Source organism: Equus caballus, chromosome 8, assembly GCF_041296265.1.
Source record: "Equus caballus isolate H_3958 breed thoroughbred chromosome 8, TB-T2T, whole genome shotgun sequence".
In the NCBI taxonomy this organism is placed as follows: Eukaryota; Metazoa; Chordata; class Mammalia; order Perissodactyla; family Equidae; genus Equus; species Equus caballus.
The window spans coordinates 44,706,955-44,717,961 of NC_091691.1; the positions used below are offsets into that span (position 1 = coordinate 44,706,955).

General features: G+C 40.0%; 2 pseudogenes; both read right to left on the reverse strand.

Moving 5' to 3' along the window:
- Positions 1 to 451: 451 nt before the first annotated feature.
- LOC100056982 (serine/threonine-protein kinase MARK2 pseudogene) lies at positions 452 to 1,085 on the reverse strand (annotated as a pseudogene).
- A 278-nt stretch (positions 1,086 to 1,363) lies between these two features.
- On the reverse strand, positions 1,364 to 4,477 carry LOC138915098 (serine/threonine-protein kinase MARK2 pseudogene; annotated as a pseudogene).
- Positions 4,478 to 11,007: the final 6,530 nt, after the last annotated feature.

The window sequence follows — 11,007 nt, forward strand, 5'->3', positions numbered from 1 at the left end:
TATTTGCACCCAGCCCTGGCCAATCTCTGGCACCATGGAACTCAGGATTTTCGTGCTCCATGTAAAGTGCAGGGAGCAAGGCTTGACCTCCCCACATTCTTTCTTGCCTTGGCTGCCCACCAAGGGATGTTTGATTAGCCCTCCTCTGTTTTGAGCTTCATGCCAATCTTTCTGACCAACTTGAAACACAGGTGTCTGAGTATGAAGTTGGAGAACCTTCCAGTCGCCCCCTGCCAGCCCTGGATGTTGCCAGAGGGAGAGTCTTAGGCCACACCTTCAGATAAATTCTGGTCACTACCCTTGACCGAGCTGCCCAATGTGGAGAGAGTGTGGAGGGCACATCCTGGGGAAAGTTGGTTCCATCTGGGTCTCTGCTACTGTTGCTGGTATGTTGGGGTGGGGAGGGTCTCCTCAGGGCCACACTGAGGTGCTATGCTTCAGGGGATGGTCTTCATCTCCAGGCCTGGTAAAGAACTGGCAGACACTTTTTGGCTGTGCTCTTGGCCTTCCTGCCTGACTCCTGGTCCTCCCCATGTTGCTCATTTTCTCTCTTAGAGTAGAAATTAATGATGGTAATAGCAGGCTTCCTGAAACTCTGCTGCTTGGGGTTGGCAGAGACCCAAGGCAGTAGTTTGCAGGATGGAGAAGGGCTGCAGGTCTTGGTGGGACCAGTTGAAGTCAGAGGCTTCACAGTAAAGCCCCTGGTCCAGCCCTTCAACTCGACGTCTTGTAGCCCAGGAGCAGAGAGATGGCTATTGCTTCATCACACTTCTAGCCCATCAACAAGTCCTAGATCTCTTCCCATTTGTAGCCTTTGGACATAATCAACTCAATCTGCCAGGAGTCCTTATAGTCATCTCGATAAAAGGCTCCTGCTGGCCCATGTACATTCATGGATCCCTCGTGATTTCCTCTAAAGTGCCTCTCTCACTGGGGTTGTAGATCAGGAATTTCTTGAGCAGCTTTTCACACTCCATAGACATGTAAAGGAGATTATAGTATATTCCGTTCAGTACCCACTCCCAGAGTGCCCCAAAAGTCTGTCCATTAAAAGGCAGGGACCTAGGGGGCTGTCCCCGTGACATAGTGGTTGAGTGTGGTGCACTCTACTTTGGCTGCCAAGGTTCGTGGGTTCTGATCCTGGGCATGGACCTACACCACTTGTCAAGCAGTGCTGTGGTGGTGACCCACATACAAAAATGGAGGAGGACTGGCACAGATGTTGGCTCAGGGCCAATCTTCCTCAAGCGAAAAAAGGAGGAAAATTGGCAATGGATGTTAGCTTAGAGCAAACCTTCCTCACCAAAAAAAAAAAAAAGACAGGGACCTGGTGACCACCATGTACAGCATGACTCCAGGCATCTCACATCCCTGCAGGGCCATTGTACTTTTGATCCCAGAAGAGTTCTGGGCAGCATAAGGAGGACTGCCACAGAAGGTATCTAGCTTGTTCACAAAGGTTAACTCATTGTTGAAGCTAAAGTCTAGAACCTCAATGTTCAAGTCAACATCCAAAAGCAGGTGTGCCTTCAGGTCCCTGTGGATAGTACCTTTCTGGTGGCAGTGCTGCACAGTGAACACCGTGTGGTGGAATCTGCCTAGGGCCTCTTTCTCTTTTATGGGGCTATGATCCAGTAGGTAATCGAACACCTCTCTTCGCCTAGTGCACTTCATGACCAGATAGAGAGTTTCCTGGGTCTCAGTCATCTCAAATAACATCATGGTATTAAGGTGACGCAAAGCTTCATGCTCTAGACTTCACAGAATAGTCTCTGGAAGCTGGAGGAGCTTTGCTGACTCTTGTTAATGACCTTCACGGCCACCTCTGTCCCAGTCAGGATATGCTGGGCCAACTTCACCTCAGCAGTTACCCTAGCCAGTGGTCTTGAGGAGCTGGCGGTTGCCAATATGGATCTGCTCCTCAGCAGAGATGGCCAAGAGGTCCTGAAGTATGATGGACTTACTGCCAACAATACTAACAAAGGTAAAAAGGAAACTGAGAAAAATAACAAAGAAAATAAAGAATAAAGCAAAAAGTGGAAAAATAAAAGAACCAAAAATTAAGAAAAAATAAAAACAAAGAAAATAAGAAAAATAAAAAAACAAAAATGAGAAAAATTAAAAGAAAAGTGAGAACAAAGAAATGAATAAGAAAAAATGAGAAAAAGGAAAAAAGAAATAAAATAGACAAAACGCCAAAGAAGAAAAAATCTGCAAAGTCCCTCATCTTACCAAAAACCAGCTTCCTGGGCTAAAAGAACCAAAACTCTAGGCTGAGTCCAAGACTTAGGGGCTTGGAATTCCCTAACAATGGCTCCTTACAAGCTCATAGCAAGAAATGGACCTATCATGGCCAGGAATAATTCACAGTGGTTTTCTTACTTTTGGTTTCAAGAACACTTAACTCTTTAAAAATAAAAATAGGGAACCCCAAAGGGCTTTGAATTTATGTTGATTGATATATACCTTATTAGAAATTGTAATCTGTAGGATGCTTCAGTGGCCTTTTCATTTCTAATTTGAAAACCTGTAATAATTTTTGGCTTTTAAAGAGCTCATAATATCTACATTTAAAATATTCAATTTCTTTTTCTTTTGGGGCTGTCCCAGTGGCCTAGTGGTTGGGTTCACATGCTCCACTTCAGCGGTCTGGGGTCCACAGGTTTGGATCCTGGGCACAGACCTGACATCACTTGTCAAGCCATGCTATGGCAGTATCCCACATAAAATGGAGAAAGATTGGCACAGATGTTAGCTCAGCATCAACCTTCCTCAAGCAAAAAAGAGGAGGGTTGGCGACAGACGTTAGCTCAGGGCTGATCTTCCTCACAAAACAAAGAAAATTCAATTTCTTTAAACTTTGAATTATTGGTCACAAAGTGATGTCACAGTTTAACTGGCATCACAATACTATAAGAAAAGATTCTATTGCATAAATCACAGTAGGTTACATTATTAATAGCTATAAAGCTGAGGGGAAAATAGCTTTCATCATATTTTTATTTTTTTATAGTTTTCTCAGAATGTCTAGAGTAGACTCCTCCTTTCTGTGAGCCAGTGAACTCACCATGTCCATTTTGATATCTTTAAACGTAGAGCTTGCAGCTGTGGGTCGAGAAAGCAAGTCTTCTACTCTTTCTTTTTTAAGCTAACAATCTTTCATGCTTCATGTCTGTCTTAGTCAGCATGGATGGAGATCCAGGTGCTGCCCACGATGTCACTACCTCAGGGGAGGCAATAAAGAAGCCCCTTCATTTATTCCTTCTCTAAGTCTCTTCCTTTCCTTATGTAGATCCAAGTTTCCTAAACTATATCATTTTCCTTTTCTCTGAAGAACGTCTTTTAACACTTCTTGCCAGGCAGATTAGTGGCAACAGATTTTCACAATATTTTTGTCAGAAAAAGTCTTTGTTTCTCCTTTACTTTTCAGGGATAATTTTGCTGGGTACAGAATTCTAAGCTGATGGGGTTTTCTCCCTTTCTTGCTTTCATAGTTTCTGGAAAGAGTCTGGTGTAATTTATCCTGGTCCCTTTACAGATAAGGTATTTTTTTTTCCTTTGGCTTCTTTCAAGATTTTCTCTTTGTCTTTGATTTTTCTGCACTGTGAATATGATATGCCTAAGCGTAGTGTTTGGTTTTTTGTTGTTTTTCTTTGGTTCTTTGGTGTTTACTTGCTTACTGTTCTCTGAGCTTCCTGAATTTGTGGTTTGGTGTCTGTCATTAATTTTGGAAAATTCTCAGCTATTATTACTTCAAATAGTTCTTCTATTCATTTCTTTCTTCTCCTCTTGGTACTCCTATTATGTATATGTTATACCTTTTTTAATTGTTCCACAGTTCTTGGATATTCTGTTCTGTTTCTTTCATGTCTTTTTCTCTTTGCTTTTCAGTTTGGGAAGTTTGTATTGACATATCTTCAAGCTCACTGACCCTTTCCTCTGCTATATCCAGTCTACTGATGAGCCATAAGAAGCATTCTTCATTTCTGTCACCATGATTTTGATTTCTAACACTTCCTTTTGATTCTTTCTTAGAGTTTCCATCTCTCTGCTTATATTACCCATCTGTTCTTGCAGGTCATCCACTTTTTCTATTAGAGCCCTTCACATATTAATTATAGTTATTTTAATACCCAGTCTGGTAATTTCAAAATTTTGGCTGTATTTGAGTCTGGTTCTGATGCTTGCTCTCCAAGTTGTCTTTTTTGCCTTTTAGTATGCTTTGTAGATATTCATTGGAAGCTGGATATGATGTACAGTGTAAAAGGAGCTGAGTAAATATGCTGTAGTATGAGATTTTGTGTTTATCTACTTAGAAGTTAGACTGTGCTTACTATTCACTGTAGCTGTAAGTGTCAGAAGATAAATTTCCTCTGATGTTCTTGTTTTTTTCTTCTCTGTCATCTTTGAATTTTCCTAGAGACGTCTTAGATAAGGTCTGAGGCTTGTAGTTGTTTTCATGATAATCCCCTATCATGGTACAGGAGCTGTACATAATGCTGTGGTGGTAAGGTATAGAGGGAGAGGAAGCATTTTATAGTTCTATGATTAGGTCTCAGTCATTTAGTGAGCCAGTGCTCCTGGCTGTGACCTTCACAAGTACTTCTCAGCCACAATCACCCCTCACTTAGGTGAGACAAGAAGGCTAGAGGGAGCTGGAGTTGGGTATTTACTGTCCCCCATGTCTCTGAGGCTCTGGTAAAACCCAAGGTGGTTAGAGTCTTGTGAAATAGCTTCCCCTGAGCATAGACTTTTGTTAAAGAAAACAGAATGCTCTGAGGGTATTTCAAAGTTATTGCTTTTTCCATTTTGAGTTGATTTTTAATTGTATTTTATTTATTTTCACAATGGCCCTTTTCTTTGTTTCTCATTTTTATTATTATAATTATGATGTTTCATAGGTGATGATGGCAGGAGTGCTATCAGAAAGCAGGAACAATATTTTATATAATTTTTTAAATGTTAAACATATCCTGCAAGAATAAAGGCCTTTTAATTAAAGTTCATTACTGGTATTTACATTACTGGTAATTACAATAGATTTATTAGCATAATCAATCAATCAAGATTGGTGGGTCAATCCAGCATTTTTATGGCAATCTTCAAATCCTAGGAAGCTCTTGGTTGTTTCCACAGAAATAAACTTTGGCAGGGTTCTCTCAATTCCCATGGGTCTATAGATATATTCTCAATGAGTCTAGATTTATCAAAAATATTTGTAAATGTTTTATTTTAGATGTTAAACCATAAACCCGACCTTGATGGGTGGACAACAGTTGGGTTTGGGTTTCCAGGAATTAGCGTAAACTTAGAGCCAATATCTAGTATCCCCAAAAGGTCTGTATAGTAGATTGAATGGTGTCCCCCAAAATTCGTGTTCTTCCCAGAACCTCAGAATGTAACTTTATTTGGAAATAGGGTCTTTGCAGGTATAAATAGTTAAGATAAGGTCGTACTAGATTAGGGTGGGCTCTAAATTCAATGACAGGAGTTGATTATGAGAAGAGGAAAGGAGCGCCAGAGTTACACAGACACAGGAAGGAAGGCCATGTGAAGATGGAGGCAGAGATTGGAGTTTTGCTGCCACAAGCCAAGGAAGACGGGGAGCCACTAGAAGCTGGAAGAGGCAAGGAAGGATTCTCCTCAAGAGCCTTTGGAGGGAGCACAGCCCTGTTGATACCTCAATTTCAGATTTCCGCGTTCCACAACTGGGAGAGAATAAAATTCTATTGTTTTATGTACCCAGTTTGCAGTAATCTGTTATGGCAGACTTGGGGAGCTACTACAGTCTGGATAATTTTTTTTCCACAGTGCAAAGTAAGTAACCATGATTCCCTTTTAGAACAGATTAGAGTACAATTTGAAGTACGTACTTGTGGAGTTCTCAGTCCTACCTCAAGGTTACTTGGTTTCCCCTTCCATCAAGGAGTTCTGGTTCTGTGAACTGACTTAGGTCTGGAAACTGGGTGAAAGGCCGTAACTGTCCATTGATGTGACTTGAGTCAGCTTTCTGGCCATCAGACCTGGAGTTTTTCTTGTTAAGTAAATCATGTAACATTCTGATAGGCTGCTCATCTGTTCCATTCCTAGGGACACTGTGATTAATTTCCACTGCCAAAGATTCCTGCAGGTCCTAATTAGCCCTTTGTCTCTGATGCACATTATTATAAATGTATCCACTTTGTCTTTGGTGGTTAATGGCTACCATTTGACCTCTGCCACCCTGGAATCCTAACATCCCATTGAAAACAGAAAGCACAACACAGTGGCAGTGTCTCCCACCATAATACCTAGCCAAAAGTGAATAGCACTATAGAATTTTTGTCAATTGCTAATACTCCACTCACTGATATATTTCTCGATGCTTAAGTGACTAGAATGTCTTCATACAATACAGTGCAGATGGGAGGTCACACACACACACTATAGCTACTCTAAAATTCCTATCTTCTTAAGCTATTGTGTTCTTTCCTCTACATTATGCCAAAGAAGTCCTAGCCTCTCACCCTCATTAAACGTAGATCAATGTTGAGTCCAAGTTCTAGCCAATTAACAAAGTAAATTGTTAAAGCCACTTCCAGCTTCTTAATTAACATACTAAATCTGGAATTAATTTTAAGTGCACCCGTATAAATATTTGCAGTCTAATCCCATATTGTAGGCTGTTCCACTCAGTCTAACACCTTTAGAATCTATTTCCGTACACATTCCCTGGGTTTATGGCAATATAAGTTAATAAAAATTTGCAATTCTATTGATGTATAAGCTATTGCCTCCTTTATCAGACTTTGTCCTCACACCCTTGGAGCATACTAAGATCTTAGCCTTATCACAGGACTACAGGTAGGAAGGCAAGGGTAGATGAGATGGATCTTGAGTAGACTAGACATTCTCTTACAATGCAGCTGCCCAATATCAGATTTCTTCAAGCAAATCTCAGACATGAAAATAGGCTGCTTCCACTGGCTTGGGAACGACTCAGAGGTTCAAGATTCTTGCCTTTATCTGAGTCCTACAAGAAGTCTTCATTCCGTTTTTTAGAGTCTCAGTCCTTCACAATCAGTGTCTTAATTTTCATATAAGAGACTTGATGAGGCTATGAACGTAACTTATCCTTTGATTCTCTTTTGTAAAAACTTTATTGAGATATAATTCACATGGCATACAATACACTCATTTAAAGTGTACTATTAAATGGCTTTTAATATATTCACAGATTTGTTCAGCCATCACCACAATCAATTTTATAGTGTTTTCATTATCCTAAAAAGAAACCTTGCACTCCTTAGCCATCACACGCTAAGCCCTCAATTCGCCACCACCCCCAGATCTAGGCAACCACTAATCTGCTTTCTGTCTCTGCAGATGTATTTGCCTATTTTGAACATTTCATAGAAACAAAATCATAGAGTATGTGGTCCTTTGTGACTGGCTTCTTTCACTTAGCATAACGCTTTAAAGGTTCATCCATGTTGTAGTATGTATTGGTACCTTATTCCTTTTTATGGCTAAATAATATTGCATTGTATGGATATGCCATGTTTGTTTATCCATTCATCAATTGGTGGGCATTTGATAGCTAATGATGTTGAGCGTTGTTTCATGTGCTTATTATCCATTTGTATACCTTCTTTGGAGAACTGTGGATTTCCATTCTTTGCCCATTTTTAACTGTGTTATTTGTATTTTTATTAGTAAGTTATAACAATTCTTTATATATTCTAGAAACAAGTCCCTAATCAAATATAAACTGCAAAAATTTTCTCCCATTCTATGGGTTGTCATTTTACTTCTTAATAGTTCCCTTAGAAGCACAAAAGTTTTTCATTTTGGTGATGGTCCACTTTATCTATTTTGTCCTTTGTTGCTTGTGCTTTGGAGTCGTATCTAAGAAACCATTGCCTAATCCAAGGTCATGAAGATTTTCCCCTATGTTTTTTTCTAAGAGTTTTATAGTTTTAACTCTTACATTAGGTCTTTGTCTATTTTGAGTTAATTTTTGCATATGGTGTTAGGTAAAGGTATAACTTCATTCTTTTGCCTGAGGATATCTGCGTGTCCTGGCACGATTTGTTGAAAAGACTGTCCTTTCCACACTGAGTTGTCTTGGCACCCTTGTCAAAAATCAACTGATCGTAAGTGTGAGGTTTCATTTCAGGACTCTCAATTCTATTCCACTGATTTATATGTCTATTCTCACACTAATACCACACTGTCTTGATAACTGTAGCCTTGTAAGTGTTGAAATCAGGAAGTGTGGGAAGTATAAATTTTCCAACTCTGTTCTTTTTCAAGATTGTTTTAGCTATTCTGCATCCCTTGAATTTCCATATGAATTTTAAAGTCAGCCGGTTAATTTGTGAAAACGAAAACCTAGCTGGGACTTTGATAAAGATTGTCTTGAATCTTTAGATCAATTTGGGTAGTATTGCCGTTGTATTAATTTCCTAGGGCTGCCATAATAAAGTACCACAAACTAGAAGGGTTAAAACAACAAAAGTTTATTGTCTTCCAATTCTGGAGATCAGAAGTCTTCAGGATCATGGTCCCTCTGAAGGCTCTAGGGGAAAATCGTCCCTTGCTTATTCCTAGCTTCTGGTGATTGCTAGTAACCCTCGGTGTTCCTTGGCTTGCAGCAGCATCACTGCAATCTCTGCCTGTGTCATCACGTGACATTCTCACCATATGTCTGTGTCCAAATTTCATGCTTCTTATAAAGATGCCAGGAATATATTTAGGGACCTTCCTAGGCCAGTATGACGTCATCTTAACTTGATTCCATCTGCAAAGACCCTATTTCCAAATAAGGTCACAATTCACAGTTTCCAGGGGGACATGAATTTTGGGTTACATTATTCAACCCAGTAAAACTATCTTAACAATATTAACTCTTCTAAGCCATGATCATGGGATGTTTTTCCATGTATTTAGACCACCTTTAATTTCTTTCAATGATGTTTTGTAATTTGTAGGATATAAATTTTGCAGTTATCTTATTAAATTTATTCGTATTTATTCTTTTTGATGCTATATTAAGTGGAATTATTTTCTTAATTCCATTTCAGTTTGCTCATTGCTGCCATATACAGTTGATTTTTGTATATTGATGTATCCTACAACCTTGTTGAATTTGTTTATTAATTTTAATAAATATCTTAGTGGATTTCTTAGAATTTATGTTGTGATTCTGCAACTCAAAAAAATACATTTTGGTTTTTACTTTCACCAATATCTGCCCTGTGGTTACAAGAAGTAAGAGTTTTTTTTATAACTTCCATAGAGGCTGTCTGGTTCTCTGACAGTGACCCTGACATGAGCTAAGAATTTAAGGACCAGAACTTGTCATTTGCTTTGGGAACAGTCTAGTGCTCTGAGATAAATCCACTCAATGAAATAGTCCTTTTGATCGTCATTCCTGCCATATGGTCCAGTGAAGCTGCCATTTGTCCCCCAGAACACTTGATTCAGAAGGCTTTTCATGACCATATGATTAATCATGATGCCACTGCATGCCATGGATCGATAGCATCTCATCAATAAGGAGCTTATCACTGTACTCAAATCCAAGAAAAGAACCAAAGCACTTCCTGAGTCCCATCGTTGAGGATCCATCTCCTAGAAACACTCAATTTATCAGTTAGGGTCAGCTAAAGGGGGGAAATCAAGCCAGTTATTTTTACAGAGAGAACTGAATATAAAGAATTACTAAATAGATATAAAGTTGTCAACAAAGAATTGGAAAGACAAAAGTAGAACGCTAATGTATCATTGAGGTAGCAACTAAAGAGAGCAGCTAGGACTGTTAGAACTGTTTCAACTCAGAAGCCTGGGGAAAGGACTCCATGAGGCCTCTGAGAAGGCAGAAATGGTTGGTTTATGCTGGTGTCTCTGAGGAGGCTGGTTCTTTGAACGTTGGAAAACTGGGGAAGCATGCAAGAAGCCAACAGGAAACAGACAGGAATGAACAGGTCTCTATGCCTCCCCCATCCTCGTGGTCTTCCTGTAATATCCCCTGTTGGTAAAGCATAACAGAGGACTAGCAGGTGAAACAGAAATGTCATTTGAAGAATTCCAGGCCAGCGTCACAAAGCAGAGCATAGAAGAATGGGTTTGAAGTGGAGAGATATAGCTTAATACTGGTCATGCTGTGCCATAATAATCATCACACGCTATGATGGTATGCTTTGCATGGTAAGGACACCGCAGCTCGTATGTCCAACCTCTGTCCAAAGCCCCACAACTGCGTCAAGCCTGAGTGTAAGCGCCAACAGTGTGGTTTGGCCTTGGGAGGACAGTTCACGGGAAGAGGCCTGAGCAAACTGTAGAAGCCAGCTGGGTTATCTGGGTGGAGAGTTCTAAGGTCCTGGGTACAGAGTGTGGTCTAGTTGGAGGCACAGCCTGTGAGGGCACATCTCCTTGGTCCCACTGACTCAGATAAAGGCACGGTTGGAGGAGGACTCTCTTACCTGGGGCTACAGAAGAGCCTAGCAAGAAGTAAGGGAAGCTTACAAGGTAGATAATAGTGTCACTAACATAAATGGCAACTGGAGGAGAAGGAACAGATTTAGGGAAAGTGGATGAGTTCAGTTTGGAGCGTGTTGAAAGACAGCATAGTGTACTGTTTAAGAGCACAGACTCTAGAGCCAGATAGCCTGGGTTCATAGCCTATCTCCTCTATTTATTAGCTATATTTTTAAGTAAAATTACTTAAGCTCTCTATGCCTCGGTTTCCTCATCTGTAAAATATAATAGCATCTACATCACGGGGTCATTGTGAAGATTAAATAAGTTATAGCATGTAAAGTGCTAGAACAAAGTAATTATTTGTAATCTTTGAAGTGTCTGTAGGATATCCAGTAGGCAGTCAGATATGTGAGTCTAAATTCAAGCATAAGGTCTGGGCTGGAGATACAGACAAGAGATACATAGTTGACACATGAGAGAAAGGAAGAGAATACCTCAGAGAAGTGTTGGGTAAGAATACAAGTGTCAGTGTTGGAACTCTTG